At 40.7% G+C, this 27,284-nt stretch overlaps 1 protein-coding gene across 12 annotated transcripts in view; it reads left to right on the forward strand.

Annotated features, from left to right (window-relative positions):
- The window catches only part of GRIP1 (glutamate receptor interacting protein 1), a 684,772-nt gene that overhangs the window by 553,931 nt on the left and 103,557 nt on the right, over nt 1–27,284 (forward strand). The window lies entirely within an intron of this gene.

Below are 27,284 nucleotides of genomic sequence, written 5' to 3' on the forward strand. Positions count from 1 at the left end.
CCCAAGTCAAATCCACCTCCTTCCCTGATCCTACTCTTCTTTGGTTCAGTCAGTCTCTCATTTTCTCTCCCTTTTGAACCCCACTGGCGCTCCCTTGGCAACTCTGGAGGGCATTTACATTTTGTCTTGCCTAAGTTATCTGTGAGTTTTCCTGTTGTGCCTTTAGGTTCCATAGACTCCTTGGGGACAGTAATTGAGTCATCTTTTTTGCTGATTTCTATTGCATCTCACATGAAGTCTTCAGATATACACAGGAGGCTCTTAATGATAACTGTGGATTGAACAATGCAGTCACCTATAGATGAGCTGTTTTTATGACTGATCATCATGAAGTGGATGCGTATAGAATATAGCAAAACGTCAATGTTTATGTGGTAGGTTTAAAATGAAGTTACTTCATGATATCATCTTACATTTCAGAATGACATCACGAATCTTTATGTTTTTATAATTAGATTATAAAATTAGATATAATTAGATTATAAAATTAGATATAATTAATTCAATTTATAATTGAAATTTATTGTCAAATTGGTTTCCATACAGCACCCAGTGCTCATCCCAGCAGGTGCCCTCCTCAGTGCCCATTATGAATCTTTAAATCACAAAACCTCTTCATCTACCTACGGTGTTTTTCTGTGTTCCTGTAATCCTCTGACTCTTCTCTTAACTATTTCTCTGCTCAGCTTCAAATATTTCCTTTCATTTATCTGGACTAAGCCAGCATGCAAAACCAAGAATGCTGAAAAAAATGTTACCCTTTCCTTTGAAATGCCCATGCCTATTCTATCTTTGCCCAGATGTGTGGATAGTCCTTACTTCTATTCAATCCTTAGTAATTTTCAAGTAATTGTTTTAACAGATATTGATTTGAATGTTATGAGTCTTCGGAAAAGATGACTAACTCCTTTGCAATCAAAAGTATAGGTTTGTGTGGCACCTGGGTGGCCCAGTTGCTTAAGCATCCGACTCTTGATTTTAGCTCAGGTCATTATCTCACAGTTCATGAGTTCAAACCCCACATGGGGCTCTGCGCTGACAGTGCAGAGCCTGCTTGGGATTCTGTCTTCCTTTCTCTCTCTGCCCCTCCCCTGCCCACTCTCTATCTCTCTCTCCATTTCTCTCATAAATAAATAAATAAATAAATAAATAAATAAATAAATAAATATATTTTTTTAAAGAGTATAGGTTTATTGGTGTCATCACAACTGTATCTTGGCCATGCTTTGCATTTCATTTTTTCGGAATATCAAGATCAAGATGTAACACCTTCCACCAGTGACTTCTGAGTCACAGGTTCCAAGAGTAAATTGGCCACTATCTGTGTTCTCTAATAAATTTCTTCTAGACGATCTCAATGTACTGGAAATTTTTTCCACCGAATTTTTCAAGGGAATTTTTCATGTGTGTCATAAATACTTCTAGAAGGGCTCCTAGAAGTATTTATGACACACATGCTTCTTTATGGGTCACCAGCATAACCTCCCCTTCACAGAAAATTTCATAAATGGAAGACCAGAAAGTTTTCCACTTAAAAAAAGTCTAATTTTCAAATGGCACCAGCCATTTACTTGGAATATTATTTTTCTAAGATAAAAGGCAGATCTCCTTAAAACTTCTCCTTTTGATCTAAAAAATGATTTTGTGCAGAATACTCTTGTTCTTAGTCATCTAGTTCTCTTTTATGTATTCAAACTAGAGCCACTAAACATATGTTTATGGACACAAAAGAAATGGGTGAGGAGAAAGTTACCTTAAATTAAAAAAGGTATATTTTTTATTTTATATTACTAGATTATAACAGAGGGGTTTTAAAATTCACTTTTAGGGGCGCCTGGGTGGCTCAGTCGGTTGAGTGTCCGACTTCGGCTCAGGTCATGATCTCACACTCCGTGAGTTCGAGCCCCGCGTCAGGCTCTGTGCTGACAGCTCAGAGCCAGAAGCCTGCTTCGGATTCTGTGTCTCCCTCTCTCTCTGCCCCCACCCACCCACCCCCCCCCCCGTTCATGCTCTGTCTCTCTCTGTCTCAAAAATAAATAAAAAACATTAAAAAAATTTTTTAATTAAAAAAATAAAATTCATTTTTACATTATAGTACAAGATGCAAGTAGGAAAGTGCTGAAATCTTATTTGTACACATTTTTGAAATGCCACTTGCATATTCCCCACCCAGGTCACGAAACAGAACAGAACCATTATCGCCAAAACCCCAATGTCTCCACCCAATCGCTACCCCATCGCTTTCCACAGTGTAACCCCCATCTTGACTGACTAAACCATAAATGTGTTTTCCTGATTTTGGAACTGTTTATAAACGGAACCACATAGCCTGTTTCTTTGGTACTGGGCTCCTCTTGTCCAACAGTCTGTTTGTGAGATCCACTCCTACCGTTACCTGCAGCAGTAATTCATTCTTTTTGTTATTATAGCATCCCATTATAGCAATAGATCACAATTTAGCCTTTCCCATTGATGATAATTTATATATTTTGCAGTGTGAGGCTCTTACAAATAATGCTACTGTGAACATCCTGGTGTATGTCTTGTGGTAAACATATATATGCATTTCTGTTAGGTTATGCCTAGGAGTGGAATCGCCAGGCCACATGTTACATGCATGCTCAGCTTTAGTAGATAGTGCCAAACAGTTTTTCCAAGTGGCGGTACCAATTTGCATTCCTGCTGACTGTTTTTGCTTCCTTCCCACCCTCACCAGCACTTGGTATCATCGGTCTGTTTCATTTTAACCATTCTGAGAGTGTCGAGTGTTAGCTTTTTGTGGCTTTAGTGTGTATTTCCAGATGAATAAGGATGCTGGGCACCTTTTCATTATTTGTCATCCGGATATTCTCCGTTGCAAGACGTTTGTTCAAGTCTTTCGGTCCATTTTTTTTTTGTTTTGTTTTCCGTTAGGCAACCGTATCATTATAGATTTATATGAGGTCTTTGTACATTGTATATGCAAGCCCTATTGTATTTATATATGTTACAAATTAACCCTAACTACTGTCTGGAAAAGAAATGCCAAAATTGGTAGATTTCAGCTAATCCATAACATTCCAATAAACTGCTTGGTTGCCTTTTGGGAATGTCCTGAGATTCTGACAAACAGAAGCCTGGAAGAGGATGTAAAATTCCATCTAGTTTGTTCTACCGTCTTCAGGTAGATGTTGCCATTGGAGTTTAGTACTACATCAGTATTAGCTATTGCTGTGTAGCTAAATATTAGTATTAACTCTTCCTAGGGAGCAAAATATCACAAACGAGTGACTTTAAACTACACCCATTTATCACCTCACAGTTCTAGAAGTCCCAAGTCCAGGCGAGCTCTTCTGGATTCTTTGCTTAGCATCTCTCAAGGCCCAAGTCAGTGTGTCACCTGAGCTAAGGTTTTATCTAAAGGCTCTGGGAAAGAATCCACTTCCAAGCTTATTCACATTATTGGCCGGTTCTTTGACGCTGCAGATCTGAGGTCCCCGTTTCCAACTGGGAACTGTTTCTTGCCCTTAGAGATGCCCACATTCCTTCTCACATGGCCTCCTCCATCTACAGCCAGCAATGTAGTGTTGGCTCCCCCTCACATTTTAAATCCCTGACTTCTCCTTCTACCAACAGTCAGAGAGAGTTCTGCACTTTTAAGGACTCATTTGATCCCGTGAGGCTTACCCAGATAATCTCTCTTTTTAAGGTTGCCTGGGTCGAACGATACAACACAGTCATGGGAGTGATACATTATCTCATTCAGAGGGTCTGGGGATTAGCACATGATGGGAGAGGGACACCATGGTTTCAGATATTCCGTCTACCACAAAATCAAAGAGAGACAGGAACAGATTAGAAGAGAAATGCCAGCACTTAGAGATCGAAACACCTGTAGAGAGGTGATCGGCTAGACCAACATCGGTGCCTACTTTGAAGTAATTCTCAACATGTTTTGCATGAATGAGTACCTTGGAGATTCTGTTTTATGCTGTTACATTATATCACCTTTCTCTGAATGTTCTTGTACAAATAAACGGACACAGTATCCCCAAACTATAGTTCAACTAGAATGGGAAGAATCAGTAATTTTCCAGGTTTTTTTAATGCCATCTCTGATTAACAGGTGGTGGTTGTCTGAACCACTGTGGTAAGAAGGAGCTTGAAGTTTCCAAGCTCAATGGGAAAGACAGTGATCACTCACACCATGTACTGAGTGCTGCAGGTACCTATGAGTGCAAATGCAGTCTTGTTACCACCCCTTGCCCACTCAGAGGTGCAAGGGACACTAGCCACTGGACCTGCGAACTAGTCCAAAGTTGAATCAATTTTAGAGACTCTCTGTGTGATAAATCTGAATAATACAGCACTTCGTATCATTGTCTTCTCACCATAACTGGAGGCTTGTCTGTTTTTTTCTACAACCACGTACGATAATCCACATTTTTTACGCTCTTGAGAAGCAGCAAACTGGAAGGCATGGAGCATGCATCCTTTGGTCTGCACCGTGAGTTTGAAAAGTTAGAATTGGTTTTGAACATTTAGAAATAAGAATTTCTCATTTAAAGTAGATCTAAATATCCGACTGCCCTTAACAGTTTAACAGCACTAGGTTGGCCTGCCCATATGGAACCACGGGCTTAAGCTGAGTCTCAGGCTGTCTCTTTGGATAAGGGATATTCTCTCCCATTTGTCCAAATTGTTTCCCTGACACCCAAGCCTTGCAGCAAGTCTGCTCCCCGCAGGCATTTGGGTTTGTGATCCTTGCTCTGCACTGCGTGACCTTTCTGTTCAGCCAGCGTAGCTCCAAGACAGGATTGGGCAGGCTCGCAGAAAAAAGGTCCCTACCAGCAGTTTCTGTCCTAAGTGGTCCACATCCTTGTCTGTCTAACCTCGCATTTCCCCAAACAGGTATTTGATGACTCCTGGGGGTGATGTGAAGAGTTTGGCAGACTGGTAGAGATGGGAGCCGAGATGCTCAGCCTAACTCAGCCCACTGTCGATCCCTCTCATCTGAGCCACCACGGTTCCCCATTCTGCTCCCTACTGGGCCGGCTTCCTCATGCTTATTACACCCTGATTCTCTCCTTGGGCTTGGGGGGTAGATACGTATCTTGAAAGCTCATCCCAAGTAAGTTAGTTTCTGGGTCTCTAAAGCGATGCGGATAGACTGGTTTTAGCGTGAGACATATTCATTAACCTTTTTAATTAACTCAGTAACATTAATGGAAGAAAATAAAATACCGTAGCAGATCATTCAGGAATTCACACCTTCTAAAAGTTTCCTGTTATATGAGGTACTGAGGAGATGAGCGAGGTATCAGAGTAGGAGTAAGATAGAATAGTAATTTAATCTCTGCCTTTTTGTTAAGAGCCCATTTGACTATATTTTAGGTGATGTCCATTGTGATAGAATCAGAAGGGTCTTTTAAATCTTTTGGACCACTGTTCCTCACTTGTGGCATGAGGGGACTAGACCACACCATCCCAGAGGTTCTTCCAACTCTAATATTCTGTCTCTTTGAATTTGATAACTTCTCATGAAAGATTTTATTTAAAAAAATTTTTTTAACGTTTATTTATTTTTGAGACAGAGAGTGACAGAGCATGAACGGGGGAGGGTCAGAGAGAGAGGGAGACACAGAATCTGAAGCAGGCTCCAGGCTCTGAGCTGTCAGCACAGAGCCCGACGCGGGGCTCGAACTCACCGACCTCGAGATCACGACCTGAGCCGAAGTTGGGCACTTAACCAACTGAGCCACCCAGGCGCCCCTCATGAAAGATTTTAAAAGCTATCACCTCTTCTGTTCTCATTGATGTAATTCTAAAGCAAAATACTATAAATAAAAATAGCTTTAAATAATATTTAACTATAGTTCAAACTGAATTAAAAGGGTTACGGTTAAAACCACTATCTAAAAAAGGAAAGTTGGGAGTGCCTAGGTGACTCAATTGATTAAGTCTCCAGCTCTTGATTTTAGCTCAGGTCATGATCTCACGGTTAGTGAGATTGAGCCCCACGTTGGGCTCTGTAGCACAGAGCCCATTTGAGATTCTTTCTCTCTTGCTCTCTGCCCCTCCCTCGCTTGTGCACACATGCATGTGCACACTCTCTCTCTCCCGCAAAGGAAAGAAACTTTAAAAATAAAAAATAGAAAGGAAAGTTGGTCACTTCCCTTGTTAATCACAACAAACCCAGCAATCTCATTTCCCAGAGATTTCTTCCCAGCATTTCCATAATAGGCATAAGGCCAAGTTGCTGCTACGAAGCCACTATCTGCAAAGATCTTGATCTTGGCATTCTGAGACATTAACAAATTAATGGAAAATGGGTTAAAATTCCCTCATTTTCAGATTGAATATTATGCTTCTAAAATTAAACATGTCCCTTAAGGGGAAAACTGGTCCTTTAATTGTAGTCTATTTTAGACAAATGAAAAACTGCCTAAACTCTGTCAGAGGAAACCTCTTTGCATGGTAAGTTTCAGTAAAGTCACATACATGTATTAGGTAGACCAGAATTGCATTTCCTTTTAAGAAGGGTAACAGGTAAGCACTTTTATCGATCACAAGGTCAGTTCTTGGACATTTTTTAGAGTACTACCCAAGTGCTAATCAAGATTACTTTTCTCGGTGATTGGATACTAATTCTATAATTCCTTGCTGTCAATTGGGCAAGGAAAAGTAAAGTAAGTAACTAAGAAAAGTAAAGTAGGATACCAAAATATCTTTTCCTGGGGAAAAATCATCGTTCTTTATCTCTTTGTATCTTCCGTCAACCATTATGAATAACTGCAGGCTATACCTTCCAAAGAAACAGAAGACCACAAGCTCCCTGTGAGGCATGAAACTCTTCTTTTTTTTTTTTTTTAATTTTTTTTTTAACGTTTATTTATTTTTGAGACAGAGAGAGACAGAGCACGAACGGGGGAGGGTCAGAGAGAGGGAGACACAGAATCCGAAGCAGGCTCCAGGCTCCGAGCTGTCAGCACAGAGCCTGATGCAGGGCTCGAACTCACGGACCGTGAGATCATGACCTGAGCCGAAGTCCGACGCTCAACCGACTGAGCCACCCAGGCGCCCCAGCATGAAACTCTTCCAACTCTTTTCTCCATATTTTAGTTATCCTTGTTCAACAGCATCCACTTCAGTTCCTGTATACAGTAAAATTAGTATTTTTAGCATTGTTTATAATATACTAATAGGTAGTAAAGGATCAGGTTGACTCCCAACAGTCATAATACCAAGGGAACAAACTATCTTTCTACTTGTGTCTGCAGCTGTGTTACTGAATGTGGCTCCCAGACCCACTGTCTTATCACTCATGAGGGTGCCTTTACTCTACATGATAGCACCCACTGTATTCCCCTGCCTCTTGGATTTTCCATATGATCCACAATTATAATGGTAGAAACTGCCCTGAATCTGTCTCCATGAATTCAGGAGGTCAGAGCCGTTTTGTAAGGATCCTCGGGTTTACTTTAAGATAAATGGAAATTTTTCTACTGTGAATTCTCAGAAGCAGACTGCGATCAAACTTTTCATACGGACATCCTTGAGAATACACCAACACCCAGCATCCTCCCTCTGTAGCATCTGGTTCTCATCCCCTGAAGGTATTGTGTTGAGAGTAAAATAAGAAATGGAAAAGCCAGCAGGTTTTCGCCCGATCTCTGCGAGGGCAGTACTACACGGCATTAATCTCGCTCAGAATCCCTGTAGCATTTAATGGAGTCATTCACAAGAAACAGCAAATGACTGCTAAACGGACCACACCACCTCCTGCAGAATTATTTTATTTTAAAACAAGTAAAATGCAAAGAGCCATTCCGTAATTCTTCCCTCGACTTCTTTACTTTTTCTGTCTCTGAACATACTGTCTCACAATGTTATCATCTATTCCGACAACTACCACCATCTTTATTTGGACCTCTGCCCACCCGTTAGCTATAAAATAAAGTCCAAAGTCTTTAGTCTGACACTCAGGCTGTACCCAAGCTTTTCCTAACCTACCTTTCTAGGTTTGTTTTTTGTTATATCCCTGGAAAACCCTGGGCTTCATTGAGCCACACTGGACATCTAATGATTTGTGAATGAGGTTTTACCATGTTTGTGTGTTTCCTCATGGCTTTCATCCTACCTGGACAGCGTAGTGACTTAGTGATTAACAGGACCCAGGTTGGATTCCTGGCTCTGCAACTTACTAGGTATGCGACCTTTCTAAGTCTCAGTTTCCCCAACTGTAAAATGGGAATCCATCACAGCAGCTCCTGCCTATGGTTCGTGGTGGCTAAAGTTGTCAATACATTTAAAGCAGTTGGCATATTCCTGGCACGCATAGAAACTTAAAAATCTGCTTTTATTATTGTCATTATTATTATTGTTGCTATGTGAGCTTTCTCACTCTCGTATTACAGCCTGTCAACTTGACTTCTATTTCCTGAAGCTAGACCTAGCAAATCCAACTGGTAGCAATCCCTCTGTCGTCTTAACTCCTGTGGTGGCTTTTTTAGACACCTCTTTATAGTCTTTACCCCCGAGTATAGTAGTGTGGTTTTCTCTGTGTGTGACCATGCTCCTCTATGAGATTAGAAACTCCCCGAGGACAGGCACTATTTCATGCCCATATGTATCCTCTGCTGTGCCCTATACATGGAAGATACTATCTCTTGGTTGACTGGGCAAATGAATGAACAAATAAGCAAGGATTAATTCAAAATAAGCCTGTCTTTACCCTAAATTTAATAATATTCAAAATAACTTCTCATGTATTTAGAACACTTTTAGTCTACGGGACACTTCACAATCACTATCCTACCTTATCCGTACATTACCTCTATAGACCATGCTTCCTCTTGTGTTTTGAGAGAGCCTGAAAGAATTATGTGGACCCTGGGAGGCTGACACTTTCTGATCCATAGTACAAGGATCTACATGATTTCTACAGCAACAGGTCAGTTCACATTAAGCTTGTGAATGCATTTGCACTTTAAGGGAACAAATCAAAACATACGCTTCATGACCATCACACAGGTAATGTTTACTGTCGAAGGTTACATTTCTAGAATATTCAGTAAGAACTTTGTAGTTCATATTTGCATATCTTGGGCAACTTTCTGTTCCTTCTCAGGGAACACATGTGAGACAGACCTTAAATAAGGTCTTCCCCCAAATCACTGCTCTCTTCACGGTGCCATTTTTTACAGAGTTCCTGGAGCCACCCACTGAATATTCCTAATCTTCTCTTCCCTGTGGTAGAAAAAAAGATCCTTCATTCCAGGTTCCTCACCAGTGGCAACTCTGTTCCATCTATCAGTGGCAACTCTGGGCTCAAGGCTAAATCAGTGATGTTGGAGTTATCATTATTGTTTTTATATACCTAATGAGGTAGGAAAGGGAGGATTTCGACTGTTCTAAAAATTAGAAATCTAAGGTACATTATTTGCCTTGATGACACGGTTTATAAATGTCAAAGTGAAAATTCAGCCTTTTTGCTAACATAATATGTTGCTATTAGCAAACTATAGTAGTAGTAACTGCCATTTACAAAGTCTATTCTGTGCAAAGGCATTTTATAAACATTATCTCCCTGTGATCTTACCCTCAGAGGTAGGTGCGTGCGTATTCCCATTTCAGGAAACAGAGAAAATAAAACAACTTGCCTGGGTAGGATATAACAGAGCCAGAATTCAAACTGTTATGTCTGATTCCAGAACCTTTGCTTCCAGCAATTTAACCACTGGAGCAGTCTTAATGCAACATTTATAGGATACTTCCTAAAGCTAAATGTTGAGAACTGAACTTGAACCTTCCCCTTGGTCTGTTCTCCCATCTTCCCCATCTCAGGTGGTGATGCCTCCCTCTGAGCAGTTCTCAAACCAGAGCTCTGGGTCATCCTTCATCTTCCCTCACCCTGCTTATACTAAGCTGCCACTTCCTGCGGTCACCGGCTCGGTCCACGTTAGCCTTCCATGCACCTGTCCTTGCCTCTCACTCACAGATGCAGCCCTCTCTCTCCCAGTCACCTCCCGGCTTGCCCGTCTTCTCTTCACCTCCCCTTCCCATTCAAATCTGTGCTCCCACAGAAGCCCCAGAGAGGAACCCATGGCATCGCATCATCCTTCCTCAATGTTGCCCCACTAAATTCCAATCAAGTTCAGTTCTGTGCTGTGCCTATGAATCCCTGCATGCTCTGTTCCAGAGCCTTCCCCCCATCTCCACTTTCCATGGTCTCCCAGAAGCTCTCTTCTCTTTGAAACCCTGGGCTTTTTTTTTTTTTGGCCCCTCCCCCATACCAGTCTCCCATCCTCAGAGACTTTGCAAGTTCTGTTCCCACTGCTTCAGAAGTGATTCTCCATCCATTGCACATGAACAAACCCATTCTTTACCCAGCTATTTGGTACATGTCCTTTAATGTCTCAGCCTCAGTGTCACTTCTTCAGAGAGAACTTTCCTGACACCTTGTTTAAATTAGGTCTCCCCATTTTACTTACCCAGGGAATCCTGACCGAAGCGTTCATGATAATTATCACCACGATAATGCTCATTTGTTGCTGAGCCAACCTGCTGTCTCCACAATGCTGTAAGCACCAACAGGGCTGGGACAGGAACAGTATATATTTTTTACCAATGTATGTGTGAAGCACAAAAAAAAGTACACATTAAATATTTGTTGGATGACTGAAATGCAAACAGCTTAAGGACAGTACCTCTACTGTATTTCACTAAATTGAGAATAAATGTTTACTCATTTCTGAAGAACTCCAAAGGTAGTAGGAAAGGATGCAATAAAGTCCTAAGTAACCAATTCATATTCCTATTCTGATATTCTTATTCGTTCTTCTCTTCCCTCTCATCTCCTCCCTTTCCCCTTTTGTCCCCCTCATTTTCCCCCTCCCCTCCACCTCCCTGCCCTCCCCTTCCCTCACCACCATCCTCCCTTTCCTTCCCTTCCCTTAAAGAAGCATTTCCTCCAGGTAACAGACAAAAGCATCAGGGTGCCTAAATCCCGGAGAGCCACTTGGCAGGATTTGGGGTGACTCATAGCCCATGCCCACAGTTGATTTCTTGCCCAAATTTTCATTAGCTATTTTCAGTGATTCCAGAACACCATAGTGCCAGAATCTAACAGTACTCTGTTAGGGACTATACCAGACCCTCCTCGAATTAGAGGTACTGGTGTACAAACAACAAATTATTTCTCTCCAGTTCTTTGAAGATTGAGAAGTACTGGGATCAGAGTACAAAGTGACCAGTTATCACCCTGTGACCAGCCCTCCAATTTCAGAAGACCCTTGTTTGAACAGAATAGCAAAGATGAGTCTTCATGATCAAAGTTCCTAATGCCATAGCTTCTGAGAGTTGACCTGCTATGGTGTCTTAGCTGGTTGAAAACTTGGTATTCTGCATTTGAGGTCATTTGAGGATCCTCGGTCTCTCCTTAATTATAACGGTTGCTATTAGTTGGGAATATAAGTCTATTGTATCATCCATACTCGTTGTCCAACCTCTGGTGTATTCCATACCTTTCACCAACATTATGGTTACTGGTAAAAGAGAAAATTCTTAGACACTCCTAAGTGTGATTCCAGATAAACATCATATACTTGAACAAGCTAGATTTTGAGACCTGACATGTTGGGTTCATTAGAGACTTTCATCCTGGCATATTTAAGTTTGTGGCTATCAAAAGGTTAAAAAAAAAAAAAACTACTAAGCTACACACATACTCTCTCTCTCCCCCCAAAGGGAGGGAGGAATGGTTGTCATTAATTCACAAGAACTGGGTGAAATATTCAAGCAGTATTTTAGCAGCACACATAGAAAATCTCACTGGCTTTTTGCCCTAAGCACTTTCATTCATAATGTTGGTTGCCTGCTTCACAGCACCTCTTTGAAATTTTGCTACAGACTCTATCTGCAATGTCTCACGCTGAAGACATGCTTTGGGCTACTCTGGGACCTCTTACTTCTCAGAGATGACCTCTATAACTTGAATGCCTCTGCTGAGTTCTTTAAAAGATAATTTTGCGGAGGGGCACCTAGGTGGCTCAGTTGGTTAAGCATCCCACTCTTGGTTTTGGCTCACCCATGAGCTCATGGTTCCTGAGTGAGTTCGAGCCCCGCGTCAGGCTCTACGTTGGCAGCTCAGAGCCCGCTTGGGATTCTGTCTCCCTCTCTCTCTGCCCCTCCCCCACATCCCCCCCCCCCAGATAAATAAAAATAAACTTAGAAAAAAGATAGTTTTGTGCTGAGTGGTACATTTACCGTGCAGAATCTGCTTCACTGGAGCCTTCCTATACAAACAGAATTGCAATAGAAGTTTGGCAGCCTTACTAGCAGAATTCTTCCACTCAGAAGGGCATTTGGGGTCATAAGGTAGGTTTTAGTGTGGTCAGTCGAGCTGAAGATGCTATTTGGCAGATTTATTAAATATCCCATCTGTGGAAAAAATGAAAATTAACTTAATTTTCATAATTGTACAGTTCAGAGGCTCCATGTGTAGGTGTTTCTTGAGTGCATTGTCCAAGATAAGGATTCATTAGTTATAGATTATAAAACTAAATTCATAGCGGGGTAGATCATCTGAAATTGCAGGCAGAGTAATATTGAAATCATTTACAGCACTTAAAGCTAAGTAAGTGGAAAGGTACATGGAAATCTAACTAATGAGGGGTGTCTGGGTGGCTCAGTCAGTTAAGCATCTGACTTCAGCTCAGGCCATGATCTCATGATTCGTGGGTTCGAGCCCCACATCGGGCTCATTGCTATCAGCCTATCAGTGCGGAGCGGGGAGGCTGTTTCAGATTCTGTGTCTCCCTCTCTCTCTGCCCCTCCCCTACTCGCACTCTTTCTGTGTCTCAAAAACAAATAAATGTTAAATTTTTTTTTTAAAAAAAGGAAGGGGCGCCTGGGTGGCTCAGTCGGTTAAGTGTCCGACTTCCGCTCGGGTCATGATCTCAAGGTCCGTGAGTTCGAGCCCCACATCTGGCTCCGTGCTGACAGCTCGGAGCCTGGAGCCTGTTTCGGATTCTGTGTCTCCCTCTTTCTCTCTCCTCCCCCGCTCATGCTCTGCCTCTCTCTTCTCAAAAATAAATAAACGTTAAAAAATTTTTTAAAAATAAAAAAAAAATGAATAAATGAATAAATAAATAAATAAATAAATAAATAAATAAATAAATAAAAAGGAAATCTACCTAATTAATGATATGCTAGAATACTATCCACCTCTTCCATCCTGCCCCTCGTTTCTCTTTCTGTTAAAACTTTGTCTTAATGACAACGTCACTGCATCTTGCAGTAGGCAAACACTCACAGTTCTGGGGACACATACATAATAACTTAATTTTTTGACTTAAGAGTTTTTATCTTTCTGTGGCTAGGTAAAGAAAATAATCCTTCACATCAGCTAGGAAGTTAATTAAGCAGCACAGATGAAATCAGCATGTCCTGGGTTTATCCCAGGAAGTAGAGAAGGAGAGAAGTAACAATTTGTGTGGTTCATTTCTGCCAAGCAATATGCAAAGTACTTTACCTGTTTTATCAATCCTAATTATCATAGCAATCCTGTGACATACACTGTTATCCTTATTTTTCATAAATGAATTGTCTTCAAGAGACATCACTACATTAACTGCCCAAGATCACACAGATAATATTGTGGTAAACCTGGGATTAAACCCGATTGACTTCACAGATCTGATTATGTGCCCACAGAAGATTGACAGTCGTTATAGCCAATGTCTGCAACAGTAAATATTAAAAAAAAAAAAAGAAACATATATTTTAAGTATGGATGAAAGCTTTGAAAGCAACAGAGAAAATAATGAAATATGTCTTTGTATATTCCAAACCTAAAATTCTGAAATTGAAATGTAAGACTCAGTTCATATTCTTTCAAAACTAAATGTCTTACAGAGAATGTTTAAAAATAAAAGTGAAATCTTATGATTTGAAATATAATCATTTTAGGCCTGGGTGCATTACTGAGAAAAAAAATCGAGAAAATCCCAGAACATCAAATATTTAACATCAAGCACCTAAGAGAGTTCTGAACAACAGGAAGAAAGTGAGACAGTGAATTAATTATCTACTAGTGTTTAATCATTCAGGCATTTTTATTGATATGAATTATGGTAAAGCTACTCAGACTAAGGGAGTGAGGCATCGGAATCCAGGAACCCTTTTACCTGTTTTTATTTTGGTCTCTTAACATCTCATGTGTGCCCAGAGACATCTTCCCAGATTCCTGAGCACTGCATCTACAGCTCACATTTCCATAAGAAACAGAAGTGTTAGGATCTAGCTGGTCTCCAAAGACAAGAAAGAAATAGATAGTTCAGGAAAAGGAACACAAGTATAGTCCCAAAGTAGGGTCTGTGTCCACTTCCTAACCTAGTGAAGAAATCATGAGTGATATTATAGCACCATCATCTAAGTCAGGGTTCCATAATGAAGGATTTAAAATGGAACAGTTTGCTAGCTCTTGCCCTTTGGCAAAGGCTCTCGCCTTCTTTAATTCTATAATCATGTGCAAAATGTACTTGGACTCCATAGATTCTCAAGTTCCCCACAGAACTACTTGGCTCTTCTTTCTGCTGTGTGTACGGGTTTAGGGAAGTTTTCTACTTTCATCTTTTGATGTATTTCAGGAGTGGTTCCAATTTCTTCTTTATTTTGTAAGGTTTATTTATTTTAAGTAATCTCTACGTCCGACACGGGGCTTGAACTCATTACCCCGAGATCAAAAGTCACACACTCCTCTGACTGAGCCAGACAGATACCCCCACTTTCTCCTAAGAGTAGTGTATCTTAGAGTGACGTAGAAGGCTATTTGTCACTTATGAATGCCCTCTCTGGTCAAGAAACAGATGCCTCCAGAGGAGCCATCTAACTGTGTAAGTGAAAAGATGACGTTCAAAACATACTTCTGAAGGGATATAAGGCTCCCTGGAGATGGTATCCTCTAAATTAAGACACCACGGTTAAATCTCAGCATCATCTGCTCAGAGTACTCTCCAATGCCGGAATCCCTTCAGGACCTTCCCTACCAAGCTCTATTTGAACACCTCTGATAACAAACACCTTCCTGCCAACCAACTCCACAGCCGAAACCAAGAGTCCTTCACCTTCAGTGCACAATGGGATTACCTGGAGAACATTGAAAATGTCCATCCCATCCCAGAGGGTTGTCGTGACAAAAAGAACATGATGATATATATGAAAGCACTTTGTAAACTACAACTCACAGTAAAAATGGAAGGCATATCATCATTTACCCTATTAAATCATAATCATTATTAAATAATAATGTAATAACCCTACTAAATAACATTCATCCATCATTCCACCCTGCCTAAACTTTTTTAGATCTGACATCCAACTTATTTTCTGTCTTTTTCAGCTATCTCAAACTTTTCTAATTAGGATTTTTGTTTATTTATCATTAATGAATAAGTATTTATTGGGGACTTACCAGATTCAAAACACTAGACTCTGTGCTTATCATTCCTATCTAATGGTCACCATTGGCCCAAGCTGGGAGGCCTCTTAGTGCCTTTGCATTGTTGATGCCCTGGTCAACTTCCTTTGCTTCTTCATTGATAAGGCATTGTGGTTTTTTGTTTTTGTTTTCATATGGTAGTTCTATTTTTACCTTTTTTTTAAATATAATTTATTGTCAAATTAGCTAACATGCAGTGTATACAGTGTGCTCTTGGTTTCAGGCATAGATTCCCATGATACATTCCTTACATACAACATCCAGTGCTCATCCCAACAAGCACCCTCCTCAATGCCCATCACCCATTTTCCCCTCCCCCCACTCCCCCATCAACCCTCAGTTTGTTCTCTGTATTTAAGGGTCTCTTATGGGTTTGCCTCCCTTTCTGTTCTATTTTTTCCCCTTCCCTTCCCCCATGGTCTTCTGTTAAGTTTATCAAGTTCCCCATATGAGTGAAAACATAGGCATCGTGGTTTTAACGCATGGTGGTCAAGTTGTTTTTCCTTCTTTTTTCTAGCCATATCTTTAGATCTGTACATTTGCCCGGTATGGCTTTCTTTAAATACTGTCTTTACCTCCTGTAAAAACCCAAGGTCAGCCAGAAATATAGACACTTTAAATATCTCTAAGTATATTTTTGGCAATTTGCAAGTAAATCGGCTTTTAGGATGTCTGTGTGGTTGGGATTCACTTGTCTTATTTCAGATCCGGTTCCTGGTGAAAAGGATACTTTTTTTTAAACTGTATGTATAAAACCAAATCTAGCACAGGATGCCAGAGAGAGTCTGTCTGTATCTTGCTGTTGAGCCATTCACCCTTCTTGACTGAGTGTTCCTCTTAGTCTTTGGAGGTTAAGAATCCTGAGTAGTAGGAATTCTCTCTCAGGCTGGCAGACACTTATTCCTACTTAAGTAGTTTCTCTGCCTCAGCAGAATCTAATAGAAATTCATCCTTTTTTTTTTTTTTCTTTTTTTTGGATCACTTATCCAGCTCAGAAAACCTGACAGTGACTATTTTTAGACTGAGGAGGAATCAGAGTTTCTGGAAAATGATGATAAGGAATATGATGATTACACAATAGCCATGTATAAATGCCAAATCTTTGTAACGGTCAGGGCAAAGGGTTTTTCACTTTGTGGCAAATATTTCTACTTTCCCATTGACATTGGTCACTTAAAGCCCTGATTCATTTGGCTGTTCACACTTTTTAAAGCAAATAGGACATAAATTTTTTGAGTTTCCTGAAAGCTTGCTCCTAGTAGACAGAATTATGCCCTTTTTTTTAAAAAGTCATCACATTAGTACTGACTGTGGGAATGGAAGCTTCTGGAGCTTGTGCAGTAAAGAGACATGGCATTGTCTACAATGTGTGCCCCAAGTCACTATGTCTGAACTCATAAATTCCTTTAAGAAATTTTGGGACCTGACTTTTGTCATCCTCTCTTTTAAAAGTTTAATAACTCTTTATTACTTATCTATATGGGACAAGAATGGAGCCAGAGTAATTAAAGTTGGAAGACTTTTATTAGTATCCTACGAAACATGCTTAAGTATCTATAAGTACTATCTGTCAGTCTATAAAATTTAATACTGAGCCCAGCCATGTAAATCCTAACATGATTATTTTATGTATTGTTATTCCCTTAGCCAGGGGCCTAAACTCCTTCATTTGTTTAGTTACTGGGTTCTGGTTTCCACGGTGAACTAGCTCCACGGTGAAACATCACTCTACAAAAGGCCAAGAAAAGCCAAGGCAGCCTGGAAGAAGTACAGCAGACTCAGAGAACTTGTATTACCATATGTTAAGATCTGTTAAAAAGCTAAAGTGGTTAAGACAGTATGGTACTGGCATCAGAACAAATTGACCAATGCGACAGAAAACAGTGTCCAGAAACAGACCTATACATATATAGTCCTCTCTTTTATGATACAGGTGACGTTGCAATGCAGTGAGGAAAGAATGTTTTTTTTTTTTCCAGTAATGATGATGGGTCACTTATATCCACGTGGAAAAATATACATCATGACCCTGCCCCGCGCCATGCATAGAAATCAATGCAGATGGATTATCTATCTAAATGTGAAAATTAAATAATAAAGCCTGTAAGCAGAGATTTTTTTTTTTCAGTTTTAACATTTATTCATTTTTGAGAGACAGAACAGGAGCAGGGGAGGGGCAGAGAGAAAGGGAGACACAGAATCTGAAGCAGGCTCCAGGCTCTGAGCTGTTAGCACAGAGCCCGACTCTGGGCTCAAACCCACGAACCGTGAGATCATGACCTGAGCCAAAGTCGGGCACTTAACCAACTGAGCCACCCAGGCGCCCCAGTAAGCAGAGATTTCTTAAAGAGAACAATAAAGTACCATAGAAGAAAAAAAGAATAAGAACTTCTCTTCATTAAAAGACACCATTAAGAGTCTGAAATGGTAAACCAGAGAGGTGAAAATCGTATTTGCAAACCATATATCCGATACAGGACTCCTATCAGCGTATGTTATTTTTAAATTCCCACAAATCAATAAGCCAGACAACGTAATGGAAAGTTGGGAGGCAAGACTTGGGCAGACACTTTATGAAAAACAGCTATCCAAGTGGCCCATTACCCGGGAAAGATTGCTCAACACCTTAGTCATCAGGGAATGCGAAGGGAAACCCCAGCGTAATACCACTGCACACCTACCTGAATGGCGTAAGTGGAAGAGACTGACCACAGCAAGAGGTGACAAGCATGTGGAACCACTGGAACTCTCATTCCCTGCAGGTGACAAGATAAATGTATACAACTCCTCTGGTTGAACACACCCCACAGCCCAACAGGTCAGTCCTAGTTATGACTCCCACAGACATGCATTCCTGTGTTCACCAAACAACATACTAGAATGCTCATGGAAGCAATATGTGTAATAGCCAAAAACTGGAAAATACCTAAATAGTAGCATGGATCAATTATGGCATATTCACCGAATGGAATAGTATATAGCAAGGAGAATGAATGACCTAAAGTTACTCCCCAAAATGTGCGTGAATCTAACGTATTATCGAGCAGAAAAGCCAGAATCAGAAGAGTAAAACATGGGTGTATTTTCTTAAAAGTCCAAAAATAAGCAATGCCAACCTATGCTGGTAGAAGCCAAGATAGTGGTGACCTGTGGGACCACAGGGCGTGATTTAAAGGAATATAAAAGCGGGAGCATTCTTTAATGCTGGTACCGTTCTATTTCTGGGTCTGGCTATGGATACACAGATGTGTTCAGTTTATGAACATATATCAAGCTGCTAACTCATGATTTATGCATTTCTCTATATGTTTATTATACTTCAATAAAAAGTTTAAAAAACGCTATAACCCAATAAGCAAGGTATAAAAAATAACAGTAGCAATCATGTAAAATACAGGGAGGGGGCCAAGATATTCCAAAGTTAGTAAAATTACCAGGGTGAGCTGCTGTAGAGAACGAAAGTCAGTCATCAACCATGCTTTAGCCAAACCTAAGGGACATGGGACATACTACTGAGTTTCACTGACTTTGGACTCTTCTTACAAGGCAGTAACTATGCAAATTGTCTCCTTTAACTCCCTAAGAAAAACAGGGCTTAAGATACAGTTCATTTGAACATGGAAGGTACGCTCTGTTGTACTGGGAATATTTCCCAAGCAGTGTATTTTAAGAAGCAAAAATAAATTGGCAATTTTTGTTGAAAGTTAAAAAAAAAAATTTATTAGAGTTTAGCTCATCTGAAAGAGACTGAAATTATTAGTAGCATGATTTGAATAGGCTATCACTAATAAAAATACTTTTAACTAATGGGTACATTGAAAAGCACCCCAAAGGTACTTTTTATCTGAATGAATGTAAGGCAGGCAGAGCTAATAATACCGTGTAGTCTTTCTGCCACCCGGGGAGGTTCTAATCAAGTCTTGTGCTCTGATTGAAATGCAGAGCTCAGAGTGGGAAAACTGATTAACAAAATAAAAAATCCGGAGTGTTTCCCATGCAAACAGTCATCAGCGTATCTTATGTAATTATGTAGGCCATAAATCAACACAGCGTGCAAGGGCTTCAGCCATAGTGTAAATATCTTAATGGCTGAGACGTCTTTAGCCATGAATAATTTATATCTACATGATCCATTTTTCTCAACCATGCTTCACTTAGGCAGGACAGACTAATCTGCTGTCAGGGGATGGGCTCTTGATTACTTCTTCCTGATTTTTCTTCTGTTTATTTTTCTCATTTTGACACACTCCATTTTTCCCTCTCGCACTTTCTTAAATAAGGGTGCCTCATTCATCCACCCTGTCTGCTTGCTTTTACTTTTGCTATGCATCTTATTAGACATCTTGGAATAAAGCCAGGGCTTTTGGACTTCTACTTTTCATAAGGCCCTCTGTAAATGGAATGAGGTGGCAACTAGGGAAATAGGCTTAATACCACAAGGCAGTATGAGCTTCTTGATGTTGTTGTGGGGAAACATTTATTATGGAAAGCAATTGCCAGAAAAGGCTAATGATCAATTAAACGTTAGCATTTGTAGATCCCCTTCTGTGATGCGGAAAGTAACTGCCACATGGGTAATGCTGGAGAGCTTACTTGCTAAAATAGTTTTGTTGTTTTCTTAGAGCCCATTAAAATAAAGACAGCAGAGAAACATTCAGATCAAATTCTATGTTACCTAAAACGCAGACAGACAGTCCTTATGGACAGGGAACTTTGGTCACCTGTGGATCAAATGACAAACTTGAGTAATTTTCCTAGAAACCTGGAAATCACATCCTGTTTGACAGCTCATTATTTTTTATAAGGACATTGACTCTACCATATTAAAGATTTCATTAGAGGGGAAAATTGCCAGCATTATACGGCCTGCGGTTAAAAAAAAAACAAAACTAGAAACGTCTTGAGGTTCAGCAGAATCATTTTCCATTGTGGAATCCACTAGTTTTCCTATCCTATACCCCCATCTTCTTGGCAAGAGATCCCTAGGGGTTACTAGAAGGAAGGGACAGTACACTATCATCTCTGAGTCCCCAGTACCTTCTGATGTTCCTGGCATATAGTTAGCACTCAATAAATGTATTTTTAAAGTTCATTTTGTTGCAAGAATGGTGACTTACCCTGCAGATTTAGAAAGCTCAGTTCTGTGGGAAGTGAGGTAGGTGATCTTCTAACCTGGCAAGAATCTGGTTAGTCTTCTCATCTCCTGATAGTACATCAATCCTGTAACTGATTTATCCGATGTCCAAAGCAAATGGATCTGGTCTCAGTCACTTATATAAAATGCCAACATACTAAGGTCTTCTTGCAGAGAACCATCTTGAATCATCTAATAGCCAACTTCTGTTGGAAACCCAAGTGAGGGAGAAGACTGATATCTAGGAAAGATCCCCAGAGAGACATCCCATCTGTCTAAGCTAGGATCTGCCTTTAGATCAAGTTGACTACCACATTAGCTTATTCCATTATGGAGACACTATCATTGATTTGCTTTTTAATTTTATTCCTCAACATTGATGAAGGAACAGCCATTGGAAACTACCTCTGTGTCCTATTATAAAAATGTGTTAAGGGGCACCTAGGTGGTTCAGTTAAGCACCTAACTCTTGATTTCAGCTCATGTCATGATCTCATGTTCATGGGATTGAGCCCCATGGCGGCCTCTTCCCCAAGCCCGCTCACACTCTCTCTCTGTCTCTCAAAATAAATAAACATTTTTAAAAAGGTATTGAGGATACTCCCATTATATCAGCACGATAGACAGACAGATAGATAGATCTATATCTAGATAGATAGATAGATAGATAGATAGATCTGTATATAGATATAGATTATAAAACCCCATGGGAGAGAGATCTTTTAAAGCTTCCCGCTAGGAGAACCTTTATTTCCACTGCAAGGACTAGAAGACTTCCCCCTTTCCAATGGTGATAACTGCATAATTGACCATGTTTCCTTTATTGTCCGAATTTCCAGGAATCTCAGAGTAATATTTTTTTTTTTTCACTGAAGCAAAAGTCGCTAGGTGGCTCAGTCAGTTAAGTGTCCAGCTTTTGATTTCAGCTCAGGTCATGATCTCACGGTTTGTGGGTTCCAGCACCACATCGGACACTGCACTGACAGCAAGAAGCCTGCTTGTTATTCTGTCTCTTCTCCCTTTCTCTCTCTCTCTCTCCCTGTGCCCCGCCCCCACTCACGCTCTATCTCTCAAAATAAATAAACTTAAAAAAAATAAAGTGTAGACCATCACCTCTGTGTAGTTGCAAAACTTAAGCAGTCACTTCCTATTCCCCTCTGCCTCCACACCCTGGCAACCACCAATCAACTTTCTGTTTCCTTGAATTTACCTATAGTTCAGAGTCATTTTTGCAATTCATTCAGACCATTTCTATTAACCCCTGTGGGCCAGGCACTTGTAGGCTCTTTTTCTTCTTCCTGATTCTTTCTTTATATCACATATTTCGTTTAAAGCAAGCAGCCTCCAGACTTTGTGGAAAGAAGTTGCATGGAGATATATACAAACAAGGATATCCTCCTTTTTACCTCTAGAGCCACTCACCACCCCTCTCCGTGCCACTGTGTGCTGTGACCTATATGGCCCACATAATGGGCTCTCATGTCCCCTGGCTCCAGTTGGGTTTAGCTAATAGGGAATCATGGCAGAAGATGAGAGGGAGGGAAAACAGTGATGGAGGGTGTTACTCCCGAGCTTCCTCCCTATGGATTCACTGGGGATGGCTATGTCCTTTGACTCAAGGTCCCAGCTCCTGTCAGGTAGCCCTTTCCACACAGACCTTTCTGAATCCGCATTTCACTAAGAGTTCTAGCCTTTGCTTCTTCAGGACAGTGTAGCAAAACGCTCTTTGGTTCTGGCCCCACAGTATTACATCATCCTGGTGGTTTCCCTCTAAGTTGCCCACAGCTTTCTAAATATTTCTTTTATTAAACTTTCATCAAATTATCCTGATTTGAGTGTGTCATCTGTTTCTTGCAAGGACCCTGACTCAAACAAGCATATTCTACTCTGTGGTTCTGTTTAGCTGTAGGTCAACCTGATACGCTCAGAGTCCTCTGCAGAGAAGCTGGTCTGGCAGATTTTCCTAGGGCCAGAGAATTCTTCTCAAAGACACCCAAAGCATTCACATCTCTTCATGGTTTTAAGGCGCAGGACCTTTGTGTCAATCCCTAAATGGTAACAGTCTGTTTTAAGAGCTCATAATCCTGGAGGTGGTTTCTTTACTTGACCGTTTTCAGTCGCTATAATACCCACTTACGGAGCTGGAATGATCAATGAGCTCAAGTCCCATCTGAAAGAAGGTGGGTTCCCTTTCTGCCAATGCATTGTTCCCTAATTCTTTCATTCTTAGATAAACTCAAACACTTCTCAGTCTGATATTGTGAGACATTAGATGGAATTCATTATAGCAGGCTTAGAATTTAGACAAGAGAAGAATCTTCCTCATCGTCAACATTACCTATGTCATGCATATGCAGCCTGTTACAAGAAGAGCCATTGAAAGGATTTAAGCATAGGGTGAACATGATCCCAGCTACACTAAGAACTACTTCAAACAAAAAAATATGATTTAAATTTCTGTATCATCAATATAGTTCGCATAACACCTTAAACAAAATGATAGGTGTGTATGCTTTCTCTCGTTCCGCCAATATCACTGAGCACCTACTGTGTACGTAGATATTGTAGACTGTGGAGTCACAGTCATGAGGAGGGCATTCACAGTCATGAAGAGCTGCACGGAGCTTACACTTTTAATTGAAGAACTATTAGGGGCACCTGGGTGGCTCAGTGGGTTGAGCGTCTGACTTTTGATTTCGGCTCAGGTCATGATCTCATGGTTTGTGAGATTGAGCCCCGCATTGGACTCTGTGCTGACAGCGTGGAACCTGCTTGGGATTCTCTCTCTCTCCCTCTCTCTCTCTGGCCCACCTCTGCTCTCTCTCTCTCTCTCAAAATAAATAAATAAACTTTAAAAAATAAAGAACAATTGGATAAACAGCTAATTAAACAACTAATTGTGGAATTACATTTATTAGAAGTCCTGCAAAGGAAAAAAGCAGGGTTCTATAAACACATTTCACAGGCAGGTTGACATGGTTTTCAGATCAGGGCAGGAATCCCTGAGGAAGTTACATTTAGCAAGGCAGTGGTGAAGTAGGTGAAGGAGAAACTGGGCGGGGGGTGGGGGGGGGGGCGGTTTGGAACATTCCAGGTAGACAGAACCATATATATAAGGGACCAGAGGCAGGAAGACGCAAGGCATTTTTAAAAAATTGAAGGAGAAGTAGGGGGTAGAGCAGAGAGAACAAGAGCAGAATGATGGAAATAAAGCTGTTGAAGTGAGCAGGAGCCAGGTGTAGGTCCTTGTAGACCATGTTAAAATGTTTTACCCCACGAGAACAGTCATTGAAAGGATTTATGCATGGTGTTCACATGATGAGATCTATGTGTGTGTTTTTTTAAATCACTGGAAGGTGGAGGCCATTCGAGGATAAAGGGATATCAGATGATGGTAACTTGGACTGAAAGAGTGATTGTGGAGATGGAAAGAAATGGTGAAGTTGAGAGCTATTTAGGAACAAGAGGCATTTGGGAGGATGCGGGAGATGATGGAGTTGAGATGACTCCTAGGTTTCTGGCTTGCATGATGGAATATAACAGGCGTCATTCACTGGGAGAAGGAAACATGGATGGGAACCAATGGACTGTGGTGAGCTCGCTATCAGTTTTACACGCATTGTGTTTGTTGTGCTCATGAAACATCCAAGAATTGTTCGAGGTGGCGGGGGTGGCAGTGGAAGCTCAGAGGAAGGGTATGTGCTGGACACATAGATTTAAGAGTGATGGTGGTCAAGTGAAACTGGGCTCCTAAGGAGAAAGAATAGAAGGCTGAGCTCATATTCAATAAACTGTTGTCAACAATTCCGGATCGTCTTTACATGAGATAAGCACCTTCCTTCCTGTGCCATCTTTATTTTCTCTGGGTAAGTTAGGACCTCATTGTGACACAGTCCTGCTAGAAACTTAAACTTGTGCCCTGGAAACCCCTTAATGTGAAATCTTTATATTATATAATGAGAGTACAAGGGTGGGAGACCATCCCTCAAACTCAGTCTTTAAAGGATGTTACTGTTGTTATCAAAATATTTAACAGTCTGATGTCTTGCATATCATCTTGGTAAACACCAGCTGTATACAGTCACTTTATATCCAGCAGCTCACCTCTTCTACTCATTAGTAGGATATTGGAATTTAAATTTAGCTATTGCATATCTTTATAAAGTTTATTGACCTTCTCTAGTTTTCTGATCCCCACGAGGCTCTTCCTTACCTGACATTGCTATCTCTCTGTAGAGTCACAGATTATCAGGGTTAGAGAGCTTTTTATTGAAGTCCTCTAATTTTTCAAAAGAAGAAAATGAGGTCAAAGGGAGACGATGGCTTGAGCCACATGGTAAGTTGGTAGCCTAGCCAGGCATCACCCTCCGAGCCTCCAGCCCTGAGCCCAGCTTAGAAGTACACTGTTTCTTCCCTTAACCATGACTTTAAATGTCTCTTCTCAGAATTCTGAAGCTTTGTAAAGTTTAAAAGAAACTCATTAATTGCACATTAGGCTCTCCCAAAAGGATATACTGCACTCGTTCCTTTGAAGCCTTACTGGGGAAAGTACTACTTAGAGAGAACCTGTTATTGTAGTTCCCATTCACAGAGGGGCACCAGAGCAGCTGTGGGTCTGATCGCTCTTCTCTTCTAAATTAATGGCGGCAGAAGATCTGGTTCCCTTTTTCTATGCTTCTTTCCTCCACCCCCCCATAAATCACTTTAATTGTGTGCACATCATATACTTCAGAGTCTAAGGGGACCTGATACTTGTTCTAGACTCACTCCATTCTCATCAGTCTAATACCAAAACCCCTCTCCAAATGGAAAGATCCATTATTCAGTGACAGCAGGACACTGACAGGCACTTACGAAGCTAAAAGGATGACGGGAGCAAAGGTCTCCCATTACCTCCTTAAACCTTTTTTGTCAGCTACTCATATGCATTTAATGTGTAGCACTTCGCTTGTGAATTTTGGTTTGCCTCCTTTCCTACCAACGATTTCTCCTAATTGTCCCATTCTTCTAAGACACTACAACCTGATATATAGCACCTTTGCCTTCCTCTCAAAATGTTCTGAAAGACTAATTAGATCCTTAAAGAACAAAAAGTTAAAAGCTTTTTGTGAGTAATCAATTCCCTGCAAGTTTGCTAATATTTTTCTGTTTCTTGGTAACATGTTCCACAACATAGGCTGATAATCTCTTTAAAAACTCTGATCCTTAATCGTGATGTAATGTTTTAAGAAAAATGCGTACATAGCATGTACTAGATAATGGTTGATTATGGTTTTGTTAAAAATTTACACCTGCAAATACCTAGTTATAAATAGCTGCCCCTTAGAATTCAAGAAAGGTACATTGGAGGGATAGACTCCAGTGAAAAGCCCTATCAGGATCCAGATTTAGCTTTTAACAAAGACCCAAACTTAAAATATTAGCTTCAACATGATAGAAGGTTATTTATCGGGAGATCTCCAATCTCTGGATATAGGGTTTCAGAAACTTAAGCTTCCTGTGTGGCTTCCTGCTCTTGTCTACATGGTTGAAGATGGGTCACCAGTTCTGGGCCCACACTGCAACAGCAACAAGGAGGAAATGAGCTAGAGGAAAGCACAACCATCATTTTGAAGAGCACATTCAGAAGGGCTCACTTCCCATTGGCTGGTACGAGGTCACATGGCTGCACCTCCCAGCAAAGGAGGCCAGGAAATGTCCTTAGCTGGGCAGGACATTTGCTCAGCTAAAACTTGGAAAGCTTATTACTGAAGAAAGAAGGGAGTGTGGGATACCAAGGAACAACTCTCAGCTTCTGTCATTCGTAAGAGATTAAGTTGTAAGTAACAGAGAAAATTTATTACTTTCATTTGTTAAGCCAAGGAAATTTATTCGACATGGAAAAAAAAGTGGAAGAATATCTGTGATCGTCACCTCCCAAAGCTTTCTATTAAAATCCAGCCGAGTCTGTGGGAAGTGATTTTGGAAATTAGTCCTTCTAAAATTATTCCTTCTATTCTTGGGATGATCATTTCACTGTGTATACGAATATCAAATCCTTACATTGTTCACCTGAAACTAATGTAATATGCCAAACTATACCTAATTAATTAATTAAGTCCTTCTGGAGTTCTATAAAGATAATGGGAGAGAAGGCCCTGCTGGACCAGAGCTCACATGAGGGTCAACCTTGCTAGGGAGCATGCTCAAGGAAGGGGAGGACAGCAGACCTCAGGGGGTGAAGCTTGAGGCACCAGATTATGTGCGTTTGCCTTAGCCACAGAACTTTGACTATCAGAGTTGAGAAGCGAGCAGAATCGTCTCCCCTAGTGAAGGAAGGACAAGTAAAACAGGGGTAACAAGGCCTGACAACTATTTATTGCACACCTCCTATGTGCCAGTCATTATGCCAGGCACTGAGGATGTTGCGATCAATAAGATGTCATCTCTGCCTTCCCAGCAAGCTTGCAGTCTGGCAAAGGACAGAAGCATGTAATCCACACTGGCCACTATGAAACAGTGAGGCGTGTGCCACAACTGAAGGCATCTAGCAGGCTATAGGAGCACGTGAGAAAGTGATCTCCCAAATCATGAGTCAGGAGAGGCTTCTCAGAAGAATTGATGTTTACACGGAGTCCCCAAGTAGGAGTTGAAGGAATAAAGAGTGTTCCAAGCCAAAAGGAAAGCATG

Source organism: Neofelis nebulosa, chromosome 8 (assembly GCF_028018385.1).
Source record: "Neofelis nebulosa isolate mNeoNeb1 chromosome 8, mNeoNeb1.pri, whole genome shotgun sequence".
Taxonomy (NCBI): Eukaryota; Metazoa; Chordata; class Mammalia; order Carnivora; family Felidae; genus Neofelis; species Neofelis nebulosa.